This window comes from Rattus norvegicus, chromosome 10, assembly GCF_021556685.1.
Source record: "Rattus norvegicus strain SHRSP/BbbUtx chromosome 10, alternate assembly SHRSP_T2T, whole genome shotgun sequence".
NCBI lineage: Eukaryota > Metazoa > Chordata > Mammalia > Rodentia > Muridae > Rattus > Rattus norvegicus.
Window position 1 is genome coordinate 104,305,414 of NC_141543.1, and position 20,646 is coordinate 104,326,059.

Sequence of the window (20,646 nt, forward strand, 5' to 3'; positions counted from 1 at the left end):
AGTTCTATCTCGCGCTGTCAAAACACCAGGGAACAGGCTTTCTGCTGAGGCTTTTTTTCCCCTTCAAATACCACTCCAGCTCTTACATGCAAACTCAGCGCTTATGCAAGTTTCATTACTGTATTTGATTCGCACGTCCCCGTACACACACAGACACACAAACAGTGGAGGAGGGAGGTAGAACACTCATGGTGAGATCAAACCGTACACCATCCCTAAGTCCTTTAAAAAAAACGACTGGATAAGACACATGAAAGCCAGGCATGACAGTGCACGCCTATAATCCCATGCCGGTGGGGGGTGGAGACTGGCAGATCCCAGAAGCTCACTGGTCAACAAGTCTAGCCAAAACTGTGAGTTCCTGATTCAGTGAGAAACTCTGTCAAATAAAGTAGTTAAGGATTAAAGATAGCATGACATCAACCTCTGGCCTCCACGCGCGCGCGCATACATACACACACACACACACACACACACACACACACACACACACACACACACACACACACAGAGTGACCATAGCTAACACTGTGGTGTATTTAGGAGAGGTTGCCAAGGTGCTCTCTCCTATTCGAAAGCTGTGTAAATCAGGCAATACTGAACGGGACCTAAACTAGTGGAACCCCATGCCTTTCCAGTGAACTGAAAACTTTGAGTCTCCACCCCTGCACGATTCAAATGTAGTCCCACATAATCTTTAAGACAGAGACTCTCTCCTGCCTTCTTCTCTCCTGCCCTTTCACACGGTGGTCCCCTGTAGGAGGAACGGGGCAGCTGCCTCTACGTGAACGCGCAGCCGCAAAGGGACTGAGATGCGAAAGATTGCTGACGCAGACAACTTCAGCCAATCAGAAATTGTTGTTTAGAAGTGATGCTTTCTTGGGACCAATAGGGCACCGGTGGACGGTGTTACCGGAGCTTGCAGCAGCGCTCAGATGAGTCAGCTGCAGTGTTTCTCACCTGCTCCCAGAGTCTGTGTCATTGATTCCAGGTCACCTCACCTCCAACCCCCAACGGCAGGTCAGGTCGGGTAATGGGCAGTCCAGGATACAGGTAGCGGTGCCCATTGTCCTGCCCACCACTCTGGGCCACTGTTCCAAATGAATGACATATTCAAGGAAGAGGCTTCCCACAGGTTAGTTGATTCTCATGGCCTCTTTCTTCAAACACTCACACAGACAGACGTCCTCTGAGCATCTGCTCTGTACCCTGGATGTGAGGCAAGTATCCAGACTAGCATTAAAGGATAGGGATGGGGCCGGTAGACCCTAAGACACCGTGTCAGACCAGCGATTGAGGAAATATTCCCTAAAACATCCCTCTCGCCGTCAGTCAACCACATGGTCTCCGGGGAAAGAACACTCCAGAAAGTAAAAAGAGTAAACGCAAACGAACGAGGCAGACACCTAGTCAGGGAACACACAGCAAATGTAGGTGAGATAGGAGATGAGTATCCATTACTTGGGTAAGACGAGATGCGTTTGTGTGGATAAGGTGGGGGTCAGAGGGCAGCCTCAGGTGCCAACCACGTTGGACTGAGACAGGGTCTCTCATTGGCCCAGAACTGGGACTCACCAAATAGGCTAGACTGACTGACCGAATCACCCTTCTCTGCTTCCGTGGTGTTGAGGATACAAGTCTGTATTGCCAACCTGGCTTTTTCTGGGCGTTCTGGAGATCAAACTCAGATCCCCAATCATGTAAGGCAAATATGTTAGCAGTCGAACCGTCCCGCAGGCCTTTAAATGTGATTTCTTTTTCTTGCCTGGGCAACCGCCATGATGCCAGATGCAAGGATGTGATCAGCCAAGGAGGTCACCTCCGCAGAGCTGAGCCAAGCCCAGTATCCGGCCCTTGAAACTCAGAACTGTACATTATACATATCTCTTCGGCTCATACGTGCCTAGCTTCGCATTGTTTTGTTATGGGAGCAGACAGTGAACAATACAGGAATAACTGAAAGGAACCACACTGGCTGACCAGGACAGTGGCCTTACTGATCTAAGAAGAAAGCCACCCAGCAGTCACTAGCTCCTGGGGAATCTAGCAGAAACAGTAAGCTAACCCCAGGAGCTCTTCCTCTCTAGAGCCTCTTCTATGACTTGCTTTTATGTTATTTATTAGCATAGGTTATTAGCATTAAGTATTTTCATTATGACACTTCCCATGTGTGCGCCTGGCATGCTTGGATCGTGGCTCCTTCTCTACCACTCTTTCTTCTCGCCCCCTTTCTCTTCTTTTATCTTAAATCTACCCCTTAGCTACTGAGCAAAGAGACCAGGGAGCCGGAAAGGCAGGCCGAAGTACCCTCCCCTCCCTTTCCTTACCTCTGTCTCATTTGCATGTGATAACCACAGCCAGGGGAAGCAATTTCTCCATTTGCAACTGAACAGAAACAAAAAAGCTAAAAGCACCCCACAGCAGGAAACCCAGAGGGTTCCAGGTAAGTGTGGATGCAGAAAGGGAACCTTGAAGCCCTCTACGCAAATGTGCAAATGTGATAGTCCCTCCATATTGCAAAACTATTTGCATGTGGCTTGGGAGGCCTGCGTTCCTTCAAAGGGGAAAAGCAGTGAAGACCCTAGGAGCCAGAAGAGGAGCAGGATGCTTGCTGTAAGGTAGAACCTTCTGACAGAACGGGGAAGCTGCACCCATCTCATCGGTATGTTGATCTACATAAGACCTGCATAACGACAAAAAAAATTGACATATCAGGCCAAGTCGATGGGGGGCATTTCCCTAGGGCCTGCCACTAGATAAGGAGCTACAGGCAACCAGTGGCTGCTCAGAGAGAGAATCCATTTCCTTCTTCTGGTGCATGTTAGAAGTTTCCCCAGCCTGCCCTCAGGGACTCAGTGCCAGCAGCTGTGACATCACCGGCTGCTCCCAATGGGACACATTTCTATTGTCACTAAGTTCTGCGTTTTCTCTATGCAACATACAAACCCTTTAAAAGCCACCTCCCACCTCCTACCCCCTGCCATTAGGGCCCTCTCTCTGTCTCCCAGTCTTTCATCCCACCCCCTCTCTGTTGCGCGCGCTCTCTCTCTCTCTCTCTCTCTCTCTTTCTCTCTCCCTCCCTTCCTCCCATCCTTCCTCCCCCCTCTCCTCCTCCTCCTCCTCCACCTCCTCCTCCTCCCTCTCCTTCTCTTCCTCCTCCTCCTCCTTCTTCTCTCTCTCTGTCTCTCTCTGTCTCTCTCTGTCTCTGTCTCTCTCTGTCTCTCTGTCTCTCTGTCTCTCTCTGTCTCTCTCTGTCTCTCTCTGTCTCTCTCTCTCTGTCTCTCTCTCTCTCTCTCTCTCTCTCTCTCTCTCTCTCTCTCTCTCTCTCTCTGTCTCTTCCATGTCCTAACTCTACAGTGACTCCATCCTTTCCGACAAGAAATCTCTCTACTGAGATCTGTTGCATGGTGTGGCCTTTGTGGCAAACCTTGGGTCTGACCTGCCAAGGTTGCCCTGCTGCTAAATCCTAACAGGACAAGCCCACTATTTGGACATCCAGTCCTGAGTGGTCAGCCCCAAAGACTGTGTGTGCAACACACACACACACACACACACACACACACACACACACACCATTCAATACCAACTGAAGAGGAGATCATGAATTTGGGAGGGAACAGAGAGGGGGACACGGAGGGGAGGAGGGGTATTGGAGGGGACAAGTTGGCAGTGGAGGAAGTGATGTAAATATATTATCCATATGCGAAATTATCAAAAATATATAGTAAAAACATTTCTTAAGAGAAAAGTGAGCCCATGCCCACCAATACACCCTGCCCCACTCTAAGCCTCTTGCTTCAACCCAATGCTCCCTGGAGAAAGGCTCACTGAGTGAGGTGTCCTTTCTGGGTAGCAAGCAGGGATGGGGGCAGGGTTGTACCTGCCCTGGGGGCAGTGCCCGAGAAGCCTCTCAGCCTGCTGGATAAGGCATGGGTTGGCTGGAGGGCAAAGGTTTCTAGTAAATGTCCCCTTTACTCTTTAAGGATAGAAGTTTGTTTGGTTTGGGTTCCGTTTGATGTTTTGTTTTGTTTTGTTTTGTTCTTTTAATGACAGACACTCGTTAAGTCCTTCCAGATCCGGGCAAAGGGGAGGCACAGCCATCAGAGCATGGGCTCCCACTGTCAGGTGAGCCATGTTCAACAGTTTTCTCATTACCCGGATTGATTCGCTCACCCAACCTCCAGTTCCTCCCCAAACTCTCCCAGATCCTAGCGAGTAGACCTGTTTGGATCAGCGGTTACAGTAATAATCAATTCCAAAGTCATCAATATGTCCCCTTATTTGAACACTAGAAATAGGACATTGGTGTTTGTTTGTTTGTTTGTTTGTTTGTTTGTTTGTTTGTTTAAATAGGGCATGGTGGCACCTTTGCCAGCAAAACATCTGCCTTGCTAACAGGACCCAAGTTTGATACCCCCAAACCCACTAGAAAGCCAGACACAAGTTTTTGATTGGAGTACTGTGCAGACAGACAGACAGACAGACAGACAGACAGACAGACAGATCCCCGGGTCAATACACAGTGGAGCCTGCTTAGTTGGTGAACTTCGGGATAGCCAGAGATCTTGTCTCAGAAGATAAGATGGGTGATGTGGTTATATGTACCCGAAATCATATCCTCAGGGGGATAAGACGCAATTTCACAAGTTCAATTCTAAGGGGCTATGGAGACCAGTCTAGCTAGAGAGTGCCAAGGCCAGCCTGGGCAATGTAGCAAGACCTTGTCTTCAGATGAAAAATAAAACAGGACCAGGGGTATAGTTCAGTACTTAAGGGATTCCCAATATGCATGTGGGGTCCCTGCAGCCCGATGGACAGCAAAAGTAAGAAAAATTAAAAATCAGAAGGCAAACATGAATAGCGGCCAACATAGGTGACAGAAGCTGATGTGCAGAGACAGGTAGAAAAGCAGGAACCAGTAGCCAGGGCAGGGACATGGAATGTAATCTTCCTCATGGCCACAAGAGAAAACAACCCTGCTGTCACTTGGCTTGAGACCAGCAAGTCTCCAGAACTGGGAAAGAATACATTTCTGTCCTCTAAGACCCCAGGAAATATCTGCTCACAGTAGAAGGCAGGTGAGGCAGGTACAAGATAGAAGGAGGCCTGTCATTGGACGAGAAGGAAGGATGGGTGGGGAAAAGGTTTGAAGGGAGAGGAGAAGACTGGAACGGAAAGGAGGAAGGGACAGGAGGGAGAGGGAGAGAAGCCGTGGCAGGACAATATGGCGGGTGACGTTAAGATCCCGCGCTGTACCTTTAGAGGTTGTTACGAATGTTCTTAAGGGATGGATGTGTATTGGGCTTTGTATGTTTAGGTGGGCAATTATATCTTATCAATTGGGCCAAAGGTTATTGTGTTGTGTGTGTGTTGCTCTTTCATGTGTAAATTTAAGTGTAATGGAGTGTGGGGCGGCTGGTCTGGGCCACAACAGAGTTGGGATGTGTGCTTCTGGCATGGAAACCTGCCTTGGGAACTAGACAGGTAGAGAGATTGCTGCCAGCTCAGTGTGATATGGGAGCAAAGTGGGTAAGAGGCTTTGCTGACTGAGAATTAAGATATCCAGCAGATATCTTGCCACACTGCGGTACAGGACCTAGTGGGGACAAGCATACCTTTTTATCTTTTATATTTTTACAACAACATCCTCTCCCAAGTCAATGTCCCCTGGTCAGCTCACCAGGACCTTTATAGCTCCAGAACAGCTGAGTAATTTCTCATGCATGGTTAGGGTAAGAACTTCCCAGGCCAAAGTTTGGAGCCCCATTCTCAGAGCCTATCCAATAGGGTAGGCAAGGATGTGAGGGTTCAGTCTGCTTTCGATGAATTTAAAAGTTATTATTGGATGGTTTTCTTGAACTTTTCATAGTCTGGTTGATGTACAAATGACACCTCTGACGTACTCAGGATCCAAATGGTCCAGGAGCTGGCACATGGCAAGTGAGGGGACACAGGGATTTCAGGAGCCTTCACTGCTGTGACAAGGCTCCCATTGAGCAGTGGAGAAAAAAGATCCATTGAGGAGAGAATGGAGAGAATGTCGGGTTTTCATTTTCCTGATCAGGACAAGTAGGGGATAGAGAAAGAAGAGAGGAGAGCCGGGCTGGGCCTATGATCACTGTCTTCACAGTCAAGGGTCTCTGTGGCCCTGGCAGGTTTCATCTGAGCAGAGGACCTGAGTCCTCTGTGTAGAGAACAGAGAATGGCTTCATGGAGTAGGTTCTTTCATTCAACTTCCATGTGGTTCCTGGGGGATCGGACTCGTTGCCAGGAATGCAGAGCAAGCATATTGGCCTTCTGAGCTATCTCATCGGCCCCCACTGCTCTGTACTTTAAAGAGCACCCAAGTGATCCCATGTGCAATCAGAACCAAAACCCGCTGGGTTAGATATTTGCCCAAAGTGGAGTTCTCTGTAGATCAGGCTGGCCTTGAACCAGAGATCCACCTGCCTCTGCCCCCACCTCATACCTCATCTCCAAGTGCTGGGATTAAAGGGCACACACCTTCCACTGCCCAGAAGTGGAGCAGAAGTTTGGCTCAGTTAGTCTGGAGCGGACCAAAGAATAGAACCTGTTTCTCTCTTTCCTGGTATTGTTTGTTGATGTGTCGATTTGGTTGATTGGTTGGTTGGTTGGTTGGTTGGTTGGTTGGTTGGTTGGTTGGTTGGTTGGTTGGTTGATTGGTTGGTTGGTTGGTTGGTTGGTTGGTTGGTTGGTTGATAGGTTTGTTGATGAATTAGTTAGGTTGGTCCTTTGCCATGGTTTGCATGAAGTTTAGGTTAGTTTTGAACTCCATATACCAGGGAGATAGCCTTGAACTCCTGATCCTTTCCATCTGAAATGTTCAATTGAAAGTCTGCAACTACCACACAGAGCTGGAGGAATCTGATGTTCTAACAAATCTCCAGGCCTATCCATGGGCATCACCAGCCCTCCCCAAACCACACAGGCCATACGTGGAAGATAGAATTTGAGTCTATCTGCCTCTGTATGTACCCCAAAAGCTATACTTACCTCTCTCCTGAGAAATTTATCAGACACAATGGGGAGACTGGCATCAGGCTGGACTCAGCTGTTCTAACTCAGACTCTGGGTACCAGAAGCATCAGCGTTTCCATGGGAGCACATCAGAGGTAGAGATGCTAAGCCCTCCCCAGAGTCAGGACCAGAATCTGCATCTGCATTGACTTTGGGGAGGTCCCGTGAATATGACCACCGAGTGGTACAATTCTAGGACCACCGAACTGTCTCGCCTACCACACCCACCAAGGACGCAGCTCAGCTGGGTCTCCCCAACCCATGTCAGATAATGGTGGGGTGAAGCAAGTTGTCCAGAGGAAGGGACTAGAATGAGACAACTACAATGACAAAGATGAAAGAAACCAATCAGAGGGACAGAGGAACAAGATACGTGTATGTGTGGGGGGCAACCATGTGTCGGAGAGGGCAGGTCTGCAAACCGGGACTAGTGATGGACAGAGAGTGTCCAGGATTTGTCCTGCCACTCCGCCCAGAGGTAGCACGAGCAGAAGACGTTCCTCGAGTCTCCTGTGGATGGATTTCAGCCCCTCTGGAAGTCCTCATTCTGGTCTGCCCTTTGTACAATATGGATGTGGGAGACAAAACAGATGGGTTGTGGAGTAGAGGCTCTGTGAGCTTAGCTGTAGGATTCTCTCTCTCTGAATTCTCTCTGTTCCGTTACCCCTCCCCGCACCCAACATGATGACGATACCGGTAACACCTCACCTCATGCACCTCATAATGGCAAAGATTAAATGAGACCTAACCCTGAACATGGTAGGTCAGGTGTCTGGCTCATAATAAACAGCCAACTTCCTGGGAGGATCTCCATCCCTTAGCTTTGGTCCAGTGAAGCAATCTCTCTAATTGCTGCTTTGGAAAGGGGCGTCCTGTAATTCCACCACTGGGAGCAGAGAGATGCTGTGGGAAATCAGACCCGAAATGGGAGAGCAACAGGAGAGGAAGCCTGGTGATGACTTCGGTTGCTGGATGCTCGAAGATTGACATCCAAGATGCACATGAGCTGATGTTTCCCACACCTGGCGGCAGTGCCCCAGAGGTGCCCAGTTGACCTCAGAACCTCGGTGGCTATGCCTTTAACCCAAAAGCATATCACGATGCCAATCCCCGCCCTCTGAACTGCCCCAAGGCCTACATTTGTACACCACAGACCCTGAACCCCCAGGGACAGGAAATAGTCCCTGTCTCATTTCCTGCCCATAAATAATACCCTACAAAAAGTCCTCACTTTGGTTACATTATCTTGATTTGTAGTTGCCTCATGAGCAAAGGACAGGCTTAGGGAGGAGAGAAGCAGGAACCAAGAACGCTGCAAAAGTCTCTTCTCCCCTGGGATCAGAGTTACAATGAAACTAGGGGTGTGTGTGTGTGTGTGTGTGTGTGTGTGTGTGTGTGTGTGTGTGTGTGTGTGTGTCTTATGCATGCTTAGCAAGCATTCTACTACTGAGCTGTATACCTTACTCTTTTGAGGCAGGGTCCCATAGTTCTCCTGTCCCAGTTTCCCAAGTGCTTGAATGAAAGGTCTATGCCACCATGACCCTGCAAGGTCTGTCTTTAAAATGCCTCCTCCATGTTTGAGGAGAGCAGCAGTTGTGATCATCAGAGTTCCCTTCGTGGGACTACCTTAACCACCCTCCCATGGTCTCCAGAGCTAGCTAATGTTTCCATGTGAGTGCTTGCTCCTCGTGGAAGGCAGGCATTCACATTCAACTGCCCAACTCACAGAGTCATCACCCTCGAAGCCTCGAAAGTGGGGCGTATTGCCATGGGGATCCACAGGTGGGTCTTACAAAATCTACCTGGCTTGCTCAAGATGAGGCCATCATCCCTGTGATCAGCAGGAAGAAACCAATGGGAGGGGCTGGTCCACATGAGAATGCTCAGTCAACCCCTTCTACAGGGAGGTAGGAAACCCATGTTCATATACTATATGTCTCACTGTGGTTGACAAACATTACTATTCTCTAGTTTCTACTCCCCCACCTACAATATTAGTGTGTGGATTCTCAGCTCCTCTATGGTGTGGTAGGGGCTAGCTAACCTCTCAGAAGCAGCTTTGAGCTTGGAATTGGAGGGGGTGGTGGTTTGTGTTATTGTTCTGATACTGTCCTCAGTCTGAGATATCAAGAGATCTCTTCTCTTTCTCTTCCACCCCTCGAGCTCTGTAAAGAAAGCACCAGCCATCAACTCTACTGAGAATATTCTCTGGACTTCTCTACCAACCAGGAGGGAAGCATTCCTAGAAAGTTCACTTTACAATCCCTTTGAAACTGTCTAAGCTTCTCCGTTCAAGTTTGCGTAACAGGCGAAAGATGCAGGTTTTAACCCAGACCTGTCTAGCTCCCATCCCACCCCATTCTCTACTCCAAGACACATCTAAACAGGAGTGGTGGGGAATGGGGATGGGCTCAGGGTGGCCTGGGGTGCTACACAGGTGTTTTGCTCAGCTTCTCATCCCTCTGATCTCCAGAAAGGTCACTGGAGTTTGATACAGCCTCCCAACCCTGTTGGGAGTAAGTGAGTGAGTGAACTGATTGATAGAGGAGTAAAGTGGATATATTGCAAAAGTAAGCAAATCAAACACTAAAATCCTGCACAACTACCCACGTGTACTGTGAGCTGACCAATAGCCATCTGCTTTAGATGTGCTGAGGTGTTGCCCTGAGGTGGTGCTCTGACGTTATCGAAACGGCTGGTGCCTCCTCTGCAAAGCAAGGCACAGGGTAGAGACTTTGAGTCTCCCTTGAACACCCATATAAGTCCTTCCATGGGGCATTCTCTATGCAGTAAAGATATGGCTCTGACAGCTGATCTTAGTTGTCAACACACTTGGGATCTCAATTAAGGAGCTGCATTCATCAAATTGGCCTATGGACAAGACTGGGGGGATTTCCTTGGTTGCTAAATGATGAAGGTCCATCTCACTGTAGGAAGTGCTATCCCTGGACAAGTGGGTCTCGGTGCAGAGGAGATGAGCTGAATATGTGCCTGTAGTATTTCTCTGTAATCTATGCTTCTGTTCCTGCCTTCAGGTTCCTGCCTTCAGGTTCCTGCCTTCAGGTTCCTGCCTTGATTTCCCCCTGGTTGGACTATAAGCTGAAATATGAAATAAACCCTTTCCCTCCAAGTGCCTTTGGTCATTGTTTGTCACAAACGAGACAGTGCTGATCAGGTCAGCTTAGGTTAGAGATATGGAAATAGCCAAGGTGAAGGAGCCAAGACTACCTTACACCAGAGAGACTGTTTCCTTCCTCCATCCCTCCACCATCTTGGTTCCAACATCTGTCTAGAGATTAGCACTTTCCAGAGGAAAAGCTTGAAAATGCTTAGAGCTCCCAACCTAGGAATGGAGATGAAAATCCAGAAGTTAGGCACCTCACTGACATAAATGTCCCCATCTGCCATCTGGATTCCACAAAATGCTACAATCTCTTCCACTCTTGGGCAATATACCCAAAGTCAAGGCTATGTCTTCCTTCTCATGTTTTCACTTCTTCTACAGAGGTAAGATATCCCAGGGATACTCATTTATACACCCTTCTGCCAGGCACTGATCCAAGTGTTTGGGATATCATGGATACCACTGCCCAGCTTCAGCTCGAGTCTTAACACAAGATCAGATTCTGCTGGGGCTGTACCTTAGTGGCAGAGCATTTGCCTAGCATGCACAAGGTTCAGTCCTCAGCGCCAAGAGTCAGAACTGTATCCTGGAGCTGGTCCTCAGTATCCGATCCTTCTCTAAACAGAGAGCCCAGAGAAGTGTTCAGATGCCAGGGTAGAGACTACATTCAATTCACACCCAACTCTAGAGAAGAACCCTGATGTCAGTGAGTCAGCTGGTGATGCCTTTCTTCAAAAGAAGGGCTCCAGGGACAGCAAGATGGTTTATCAGATAAAAGATACCTTGCTGCCCATTCTGATGACATGAGTTCTATCCCTGGGACCCACAGGGCAGAAGGAGAAAACTGACTCCTGAAAGTTGTCCCCTACCCTGCATATGTATATTATAGCATGCACACATACAAACATAAAATATAAATAAGTAAACACAATGTAATAAAACTATCTTTAAAAGAAGGGTAGAGGACCAGAACTCTGAGGCTCCATGTAAAGACATCTGTCTTAGTCAGGGTTTCTATTCCTGCACAAAACATCAGGACCAAGAAGCAAGTTGGGGAGGAAAGGGTTTATTCAGCTCACACTTCCACATTGCTGTTCATCACCAAAGGAAGTCAGGACTGGAACTCAAGCAGGTCAGGAAGCAGGAGCTGATGCAGAGGCCATGGAGGGATGTTACTTACTGGCTTGCTTCCCCTGGCTTGCTCAGCTTGCTTTCTTATAGAACCCAGGACAGCACCGCCCACAATTTGTTGGGTCCTCCCTGCTTGATCACTAGTTGAGAAAATGCCTTACAGCTGGGTCTCAGGGAGGCATTTCCACAACTGAGGCTCCTTTTCTGTGATAACTCCAGCTTGTGTCAAGTTGACACACAAAACCAGCCAGTACAACATCTAAACCACTCTGCAGTGAAAAGCAACACATGAGTAGTAGCGTGTCTACATGGGTCTACCTCCAAGAACGAACTGGAAGATCCGGAGTCACCAGTTGTCCTTTAGTGATGGCTCAGAGCACGGATTGTATTCATCGCCCCCTAGCTAGGTGCTGAGGCCACGTAGAGATGAGAAACACCACCCTACAACCCCCAGCCCAACCCATGAGTGTCCAAACATGCTGGCATTGAGAAGGGATGAAAAAGATGGCGAGGCTATCCAGGAGAAGAGAGCTAGGCATGGGGAGTGCTGGAGACAGGGCTGAAGGTACTGCTGAGAACACGCAGAACCCAGACACAGCTGCAGGGAGCTTACGTCCACTCACTCATTCACTTGTTCATGACATAGTCAATCGGAAGCCATTTGTTCTGTACCTCCCCGGTCCCATTTCACTGAGCTCAAGAGCTAACTTGACGCACAACAAGCTCCTTGTTTTCTCGTGAGGACGAGGGTTCTAAGGAAGGGCATACAGTTTCCAGTAGTCACAAAATTCATCAAAAGAACCATGTGCTCTTGAACATATACGTGCATCATGGTGGCTAGAGGCATGTAAATGCATTGTTGCTCCCTCCAGACATTGGATCCCATTACAGATGGTTGTGAACCACCGGGGAGCTGCTGGAAATTGAACTCAGGACCTCTGGAAGAGCTGTCAGTGCTCTTAACCACGGAACCATCTCTCCAGCCCCCGGCAAGCATCCTATAAGGCAGATGGCTCCCCTACATTCAAAAAGCCAGGAGCGACTGGGTTGGGAAGATGCTGGCAGTGAGCAGGCATGGGAACCAGCAAAGCCCTCACGGGCTGCTGGCCAAGTTTAGTGAAGATGAGATTCACACTTCCTTCATTTTGTGCAGGGAGAATTTCAAAGACATTTAAATTGGGGAAGTTCACAGCCTGCATCCCTCAGAGTGGATATGAAAGTAGGGTTTTAGGATGGGTACTTCGAGTCTACTTGGGCTAATTGATAATAATTTATGTCCACGTCCACATTTTGATAGGGTGTTCGCAAGCATTTAAATGCAGACATATGTAAATGACAGAGGATTCCAGCACTCATGCCCAACCAGCAATTTATAGCTATTTTTCTCGGGCCTCGTCACACCTGGAAGAGAGAGGCAGCACCACAGTTGTCACTGGTGTTTGACCATTCAACTGCTGATCCTGCATGGAAGGGACCCTTGGCTGATTGAGTTCTTGTTGAACTTAAACGTCTCCATTTTCTTCTTGAGAACAGCTGGTCTCAATCTGCTAACTACCCCTTTGCACACTTGAAGACCATTATTAACATTCCCTTTGGCCATAAACATATGAAGAAGTGTTTAACAAATGAAAAAAAAAAGTTTAGCCTTACCAGTAATCAAAGCAATTCCAATCAAAACAACAAAATGCAATTTTTGCCTATCAATTTGGTAACTTTTTAAAATGATAGTCCTCGGGGCTGGCAAGAGGAGGGTGAGGCAGCAATTCTGTACATTGCTGGTGAAAGCATAAATTGATACAATCTCTCGGCATAGCAATCTGGCAATATGCTATCAAGACCCTGAAAATTGTCCTTGGCCTTTAACCCAGTAATTTTACTCGTGGGAATTGGTCTCAGGAAAACAATCAAAGAATCAGGGGAGGATTTCAATAGAGAGGCATTTGGGATAGCGCCTGGCATTTTGACTTATGAATCATTAAACACTGCCTACAAGTCAGATACTGTCGTGGGCTATATTAGAAGGTTGTGAAAGGGTTCATATGAGGGCTGGGATATTGGTTGGTGTCAGAATAATTGCCCAGCATGCATGAGACCCTGGGTTCAATCCTCAGTAACACACATTCTCTCTCTCTCTCTCTCTCTCTCTCTCTCTCACACACACACACACACACACACACGCATGCTCTCTCTCACGCGTGCACACATATACACACACTCACACATTCATATACCCACACACATTCACACACACTCATACACCAAACACACTCACACATTCACACACTCACACATTCACACACTCATACATTCACACACTCACACATTCACACACTCACACATTCACACACTCACATATACACAACATACAACAAACACTTTTACACACAGCACACTCATAATTCACACACTCACATTCACACACTCTAACATATACATACAACACATACACATACTCACAGACATGTTCATATATGCTTACATACTCACACACACAAAATCACACAAGCACATGCAAGCCACAGGATCAAGTTATGACTGAGGGCAAGCAAAGTAGTCACCCTAAAAAATCAAATCATAAGCACACACAATAAGGTGTAAGGCCAAATAGAGTACTATTTTAATTTCGTAATTACACTTGCCTATAATTTTGCATGTGTGTAGAAAAGACTGAGTGCAAACAAAGCAAAATATTAACAGTTTTTATTGAAGGATGATATAATTTTGGGTGGCTTTTTATTTTCTACTTTATAATTTAAGAACTTACGTCAATAAATACACATACACACACACACACACACACACACACACACACATACACACACCCCTTTTTGTGAAACAGGGATACAGGACTCATGGATCCAAGACTGGCCTGGAATTCTCTATGTAGCCAAGGATGAACTTAAATTTCTGCTCCTCCTGCCTCCACCTACTCAGTGCTGGGATTGCAGGTGTAGGCATTGCACTGGGTTTACAGAGGCCTGGGGTGGGGTGCATACTAAACGAGCATTGTGCCCTCTGATACCCCAGCACCTGCCCTACCCACATTGCTTCTCGTTTACACAATAGATTAAAAGGGGTCGCAGGTTTTCCTTGGGTGGTCAGACGTGAATGTTTTATGCTTTCTGAACTGTGCAGTCTATATAACAATTACTGATCTAACGCAAAAGCAGCCACACACAATGTGTCAGCAAATGGGCACGGCTTCTTTTTCTAATAGTGTGTGTGCGTGTGTGTGTGTGTCTGTCTGTCTGTACATCTGTTTGTCTATGTACCTGTATGTCTGTTTGTGTGTGTGTTTATGTCTCTGCGTATCTCTGTCTCTGTATGTCTCTCCCTATGTATGTGTCTGTATGTCTGTCTGTGTGTATAGCTTTGTGTCTGTGTGATATCTATGTCTGCATGTCTATATGTCTCTGTGTGTATATGTCTCTCTCTCTCCCTACTGTATGCATGTGTATGTATCTGTATGTTTGTGTGTCTGCTGTAGGTTTTGTATGTCTGTCTGTCTATCTGTATATGTATGTGTTTGTCTGTATGTCTTTGTGTCTGTGTGTGAATATATATGTCTGTGTGTCTATATGTTTCTGTGTGTATATGTCTATCCTCTGTCTGTCTCTGTCTGTCTCTGTCTGTCTCTGTGTCTTTGTGTCTGTGTCTCTGTGTCTCTGTGTCTGTCTCTCTCTCTCTCTCTCTCTCTCTCTCTCTCTCTCTCTGTGTATGTGTGTGTGTGTATGTTTTGCACCACCAATGGGTCAATCCCAGTGCCAAGCAAGCTATAACTCATGTACATAGCTGTAACTATATTTCCTCTTTAAAAAATGAAAATTAATAGTTAATTGGATTTATGCTATGGCTTTTGTTTGCTCATGTCCGGCTGAAAAGATGCAAGTCCCCCTCAGTCCCATATAGCTGTAACCTCAAATAAATTGAAGTAGGAGGACCTTAGGAAGGATGAGAAGAAGTGAGAATTTTGTGCCCATCTCCCTATCAAGCCATAAATCTGAAAATGTAGGTCTATGACTCCAACTTCTAAGAAGGTTGGTAGTTTGACCCACTGCCCACTTTACCCCTCAATGAGTATAGGATGTGTGAAGAAGAAAGCCAAATACTTCAGAGCCAGATGTCAGAAAGGAGCTACCGAAACTTGGCTCTGTTGATGGTTTGGTTAAGATTCTCTCTCACACACACAACCACATGGCTATAGAGGCTTCCAGAAAGTGGGCACATTGGCCTGCCTTTCTCCTTGCCTATGAATTTTGGAAGAAAGTAGGAAGGGAGAAAGATTATGAACTCCAAGTCTTCTGCACACTTGGAAGTGTTTCAAAGGGAACATGACCTAGTTTTTGGTAGATTAAGGAAGGTGCATGTTACACGGATGGTGGTCTATAAATGTATGCCTTCACATGTAGGACCCTTTGGAAAATGCCCCCTTATGATTAAGTCCTACACCACTCGCCTTGGTAATATATAGCCATTACCAGACACAGGTCTGGCTACCGACTCTCATCTCTTCTTCTTTGGTTTGTTTCCAACAGGAGCTCTCTGTCTCATCCTTTTTCGACACCAAGCACTTTTCCTGAATCAGAAAGGAAATGTGAAGATTTTGCATGACAGGCAATGAGTAAGGGGCTATATACAGTGACAACGGCATTTGAGGGGCCTCAAGTTTCTTGTCCTTTATCCTTATAACCAATTAAATAAAGAATGGGAAACTACCAATTAAAATGTCCTAGGTATCAAGAAATGTCCTAGGATCAAGGGCCCTTCCATGGTCCTCTTCAGGCTCCTTGTTTTGATTCCCCTGAACTACTTTGATCTTGCTGTCAGATTACCCCAGGGACAGGGAAGTCAGCTTTCTTCATGTATTCTGTCATCCTGGTAGCTAGTTACAGGGAAAGAGAGAAGACTGAGATTTTGTAAAATCTACTTCTGAAAAAAAACTTTAGAAGCTCCAATGAGTTGCCTCCTCATAAAGCCTTTCACATACCATAACCAAGAAGAAAGGCATTTGCCTCCAACCCCCACTCTTTAATCAATTGTCCCCCTGGGGTGTCTTTCCTCTCAGACCTAATCTAACCCATTTTCCTTTGGCTAGAAATGTCTGGTTCTTGGGCTGGGGAGATGGCACGGTAGGTAAAGGCATTGCCGAAAAGCATGAAGGACTGGAATTCACAACACCCGAAAGAAGGGAGGTACTCCTTCTGACAACGGGCATGAACGAGGAACAGGAGTTGGTCTGAAGCATGAAGGAAAGGGACAGAGAGGCAGACAGTGCTTCTGGATAGGGGACATCGGTTAGTTCTCCGTTATCCTAATGAAACCCCCGAGATAGCGGAGTTTCAAAGGGAAGGAAAATGGTTTCCTTAGCTCACCATCTCAGAGACTCTATGTTCAGGATTAAGAAACCTCCCCTGGCTCAGCCTCCAGAGCAGCAGGTAGCTTGACATCATGGTGGGAAGAAGGCATTGGTCCATCAGCAGACAGGAAGTCGGGGTGTGGTTTGGGGGCCTTGCTTAGGCTTTGTTCACAGCTCACTGTTATTTCCTTCCAAAGATGCTAACGGCTTCAAGTGCTCCCCCATGTCTTACCTCTTTAAGGTCCCACCAATCACCACACCTCAGGACCACAGCAGCCACACGTGGACTCTTGAGAAATAAACAAGAGAGAACACAGACTGGACACAGGAGGGGCCAAGGCTTCCAGGGACGTGCTGGGGACAGCGGGACAGTTGGGTACAGACCAAGTGTAAGAGAGGCATCAACTAAACAAATTGAAGGGAGCTCATCACCAAGAAACCATCACATGTTATCACAAGGGCCAGGGGTGGTCAACTCAGGAAGCAAGCGACGCTGTCAAAATGTTTTATGTTAGAAGGACAAGAAGCTGGCACCAAGAATCCAGATGGGAGCATAGATGAGAGCTGCGGGCACGGACTTTCTAGACCCCTCCCCCGTGCCCCCGGCAAGATCTTGACTGGGGAGGACAAGTGAAAGGCCATTCAAGAAGATCGGAGATGAAACAGTATGTGGGGACACAGGCAAGTGAGACGAAATCCTGTACAAGAGGGAACAGAAGCACCAGTGCCCAGAATAAGGTTGGAAGACAGCTGGTTGGATCAACAGAGCCAGATTCTCTCAAAAGACTGGGTAGACTGGAAGATAAAATTAGGAAAACGTTCGAAAGTCCCATCTTGTCAGGACAGTAGGGATGGAAAGCGATTGCAATGGGTTGATGAGTGGGTAGGAGGGTAAGAGGTGGATGACTCTGGGTATGTCTGTGAATAGAGAAAGAAAGGGAGGGAGGCTGACTTGAGGCATTTTAGAGGGTGTGTGTGTGTGTGTGTGTGTGTGTGTGTGTGTGTGTGTGTGTGTAGGTCAGAAGTTAATATCAAGTGTCTTCCTCTATATCTCTCCACCTTTTTCTTTTTAGATGATGTCTCTCCCTAAACCTGGAGCTCACCGATTCAGCTAGACGGGCCGAGCAACAAATCCAAGCAACTGCCTGTCTCTGTCACTCCCCCTCCAAGCGATGGAGTATCAGAAATGCATGGGTACGGTCAGCTTTCCTGCGGACGTCTCGGGTCTTCACATTTGGACAGTCAGCCCTTTACCACCAGAGGCATCTCTCCAGCCTCGTGCTTGGGAAGTCAGGTGGAACTCCAACACATCTGAGGACCGAGAGGGGGACGCAGGAGGGCAACGTCCAGCACGAGGTGAAAACCAGATAGAAATAAAGCTGGCTCACCATCGAACCTTGAAAGGAACAGACATCGAGATGAGTGAGGAGATGGTCATGTGAGGGCGGTGGTAATGGGGACAGGGACGGGGACGGGGACAATAGTGATGGTGGTTGTGACAGTAGTAGCAATGGTGTTGTCGGTGGTGGTAATGGCGGTCGTGGTGGCGATGATGGTGTTGCTGTCTCAGTAATCACTCCCCTTGCGTGTGCAAGTCCCCCACAGTATTTAAACTAATCCTCACGATCACCTATTTCTGCATGCACGTGAAATGAAATCTGAAGGAGAACAAGTCAACTACCCCCAGGCAAGCATCGAGTAGCAAAACACGGTTTCTATCCGTTTTGTGCCCAGGGACACGGGCTTGTAGGCCACTTGGAGTCAGCTTAGAGTGGTGGCCAGGGCCTCGCCCAAGAGCTGGAGGTGAGATCATCTCCTGAGAATGGTGGGGGTGGACTGGGAAGTCGGGGAGGGAGGAGGAGAGTTGAAACAGCTGCTGGGAAGAATGTGCTACGGATGGGCAGGGCAGGAGCGAGGGAGAGGGCACCAAGAGCCTTCCAGAATACTGATGGCTTCCAGAGCTTCCAGGAGATCCTTCTCTCTTATCGCTTGCATTCCCGGTGCTGATTCGTGTTCAGAATGTGCATCCACAGTCCTTGGGTTCTTCCCTTGTCTTTTGTTCTCTAATCTCAAGGGAGTAAGCCTCTCTAATGTAGAACTGCGAGAGGATTTCAGAGCGCGGAGCTGGGTGCAAGCAACCCTCTGTCACCCTCCTTTCACACTATCGACTCCTACTCCTAAGTCACTAACTCATCCATCCCATGCCACATGTCCCTACTGGAGTTCTTGGCCCCTTCAGTGAACTGTCAGAGAAGAGAGTGCTTCATTTTGAGCTCCGGTCATATCTATACCCATATCACCAATGCAACTGACTACTTTGGAAATAGTATCAGACACAGACAGACCAATCCTCCCTCTTCAAACAGAAATCCATCCAACAAACACAGCAAAGGTGATGGCCACACTTGAAGACACACAGCTACAATACCTGGGACAAGGCCCACCAAGTGTCATAACCGAATTAGCTACTGATCGAATTACTAAAAGCCATCTGAGACAAGGACCTTGAAGAAATTGGACTCATTTTAATATTTTAGAAAAATGGCCAATGGGACCAAGGGAACTGGCATCGAAGTCTAGAAGTTTGCTGACTTGTTGTCTCCAAATGTCTTTGACAACTTTCTAGAACTTTGTGGGCTGGTGGATGCTTTTATTAAAATCTCCTTGGGGGCTGGAGAGATGGCTCAGTGGCTAAGAGCATTGGCTGATCTTCCAAAGGACCTGAGTTCAATTCCCGGCAACAGTACCATGGCTCACAACCATCTGTAATGAGATCTGATTTCCTCTTCTGGTGCACATGAAGACAGAACATTCAGATACATAAAATGCATGCATAAAAAGTATTTTTTTAAAGTATCTTCTTGGGGCCCCTGTTCTATAAAGCTAGCAACTCATGTGTCAAAGAGTTGTCATGACCGAATCTCCATAATTCAGAAAGGGCACAGAGAAAAACCTGTGTCTCTGATCAGGGAGAAATGGTGGTGTTTTAGAGAGTGCAAGCAAGCCATGCTCTGATTTGAATTAACTGTATTTGTATTTGTATTAAGAGAAGGGAGATAGAGCCAGGGGGTGGTGCAGTTAGTAAAGTGCTTACCAAGGACCTGAGTTCAATGTCTTAGGACACACGAATCCCCTGAACCTGGTAGTATATAATTTCGGCATTGGGGAGTCAGATGCCCAAGGCTCACTGGCCTGACACTCTAGCCAAGTCAGCCAATTCTAGGCTAAGTGTCCCTGTCTCATAAAACAGCATAGATAGCAACTGGAGAAGACATCTGAGGTTAACCCCTGGCCTCTACACACCTGTACACACACACACACACACACACACACACACACACACACACACACAGTATTTTTTAAGAGGAGCATTAAAACTTTTGTGGGGCATGTCCACATGTATAAGAAGCAAAGATCATCATGCTGAGTGTAGTGTGTACACGTGAACATGCATACAAGCACAATCACATAGGCTCTTGCATATACTCTAAGTTTCCTGAGAGCCCAGGTTAAGATAGAATATGTGTACGGCTGGTTGGAGCAGAGCTCTCCTGCTAAGTAGGGCCAGTGTCTCCTAACAGCCCAGCCTGTCCTCAGCCTGTCCTCCAGGCAATTTCCCTCTTCCCCTTAAGTCGCCTTGAAAAGCAGTCCAGGGTAGCAAATCCCTCCAGCTCGTTCCAGCAGCTCTGTAATTAATGCAGGAGAAAATTAATTACAGAGGGATTTTTTTCAAGACCTCTGCATCTAATGACCAGCCCCGGCTCCCCGCAACCCCTCTAACTTAATTGCAGCTCCCCATTGGCCAGGCCCAGCCAGACCTTCTGCCTTCCCCTCCCCCTCCCCTCCCTTCCCAGAACCCTGGAACAATACCACAGGCTAATTAGGCAGGGAAAGAGTTTCTTGGCAAAGGGGGCGAATGCTAGGTCAGTACCTTGAACAACCCAGAAGAAAAACAAAACAGCATTAAAAAAAAAAGGGAGAAAAAAAAGCGGGAGGT

At 47.4% G+C, this 20,646-nt stretch overlaps 1 long non-coding RNA gene across 1 annotated transcript; it reads left to right on the forward strand.

Annotated features, from left to right (window-relative positions):
- Positions 1 to 2,432: 2,432 nt before the first annotated feature.
- On the forward strand, positions 2,433 to 19,549 carry LOC148003164 (uncharacterized). The gene is made up of 4 exons (XR_015632239.1): positions 2,433 to 2,662; positions 4,054 to 4,125; positions 16,891 to 17,314; positions 17,723 to 19,549. It is a non-coding gene; the product is annotated as an uncharacterized LOC148003164 (long non-coding RNA).
- Positions 19,550 to 20,646: the final 1,097 nt, after the last annotated feature.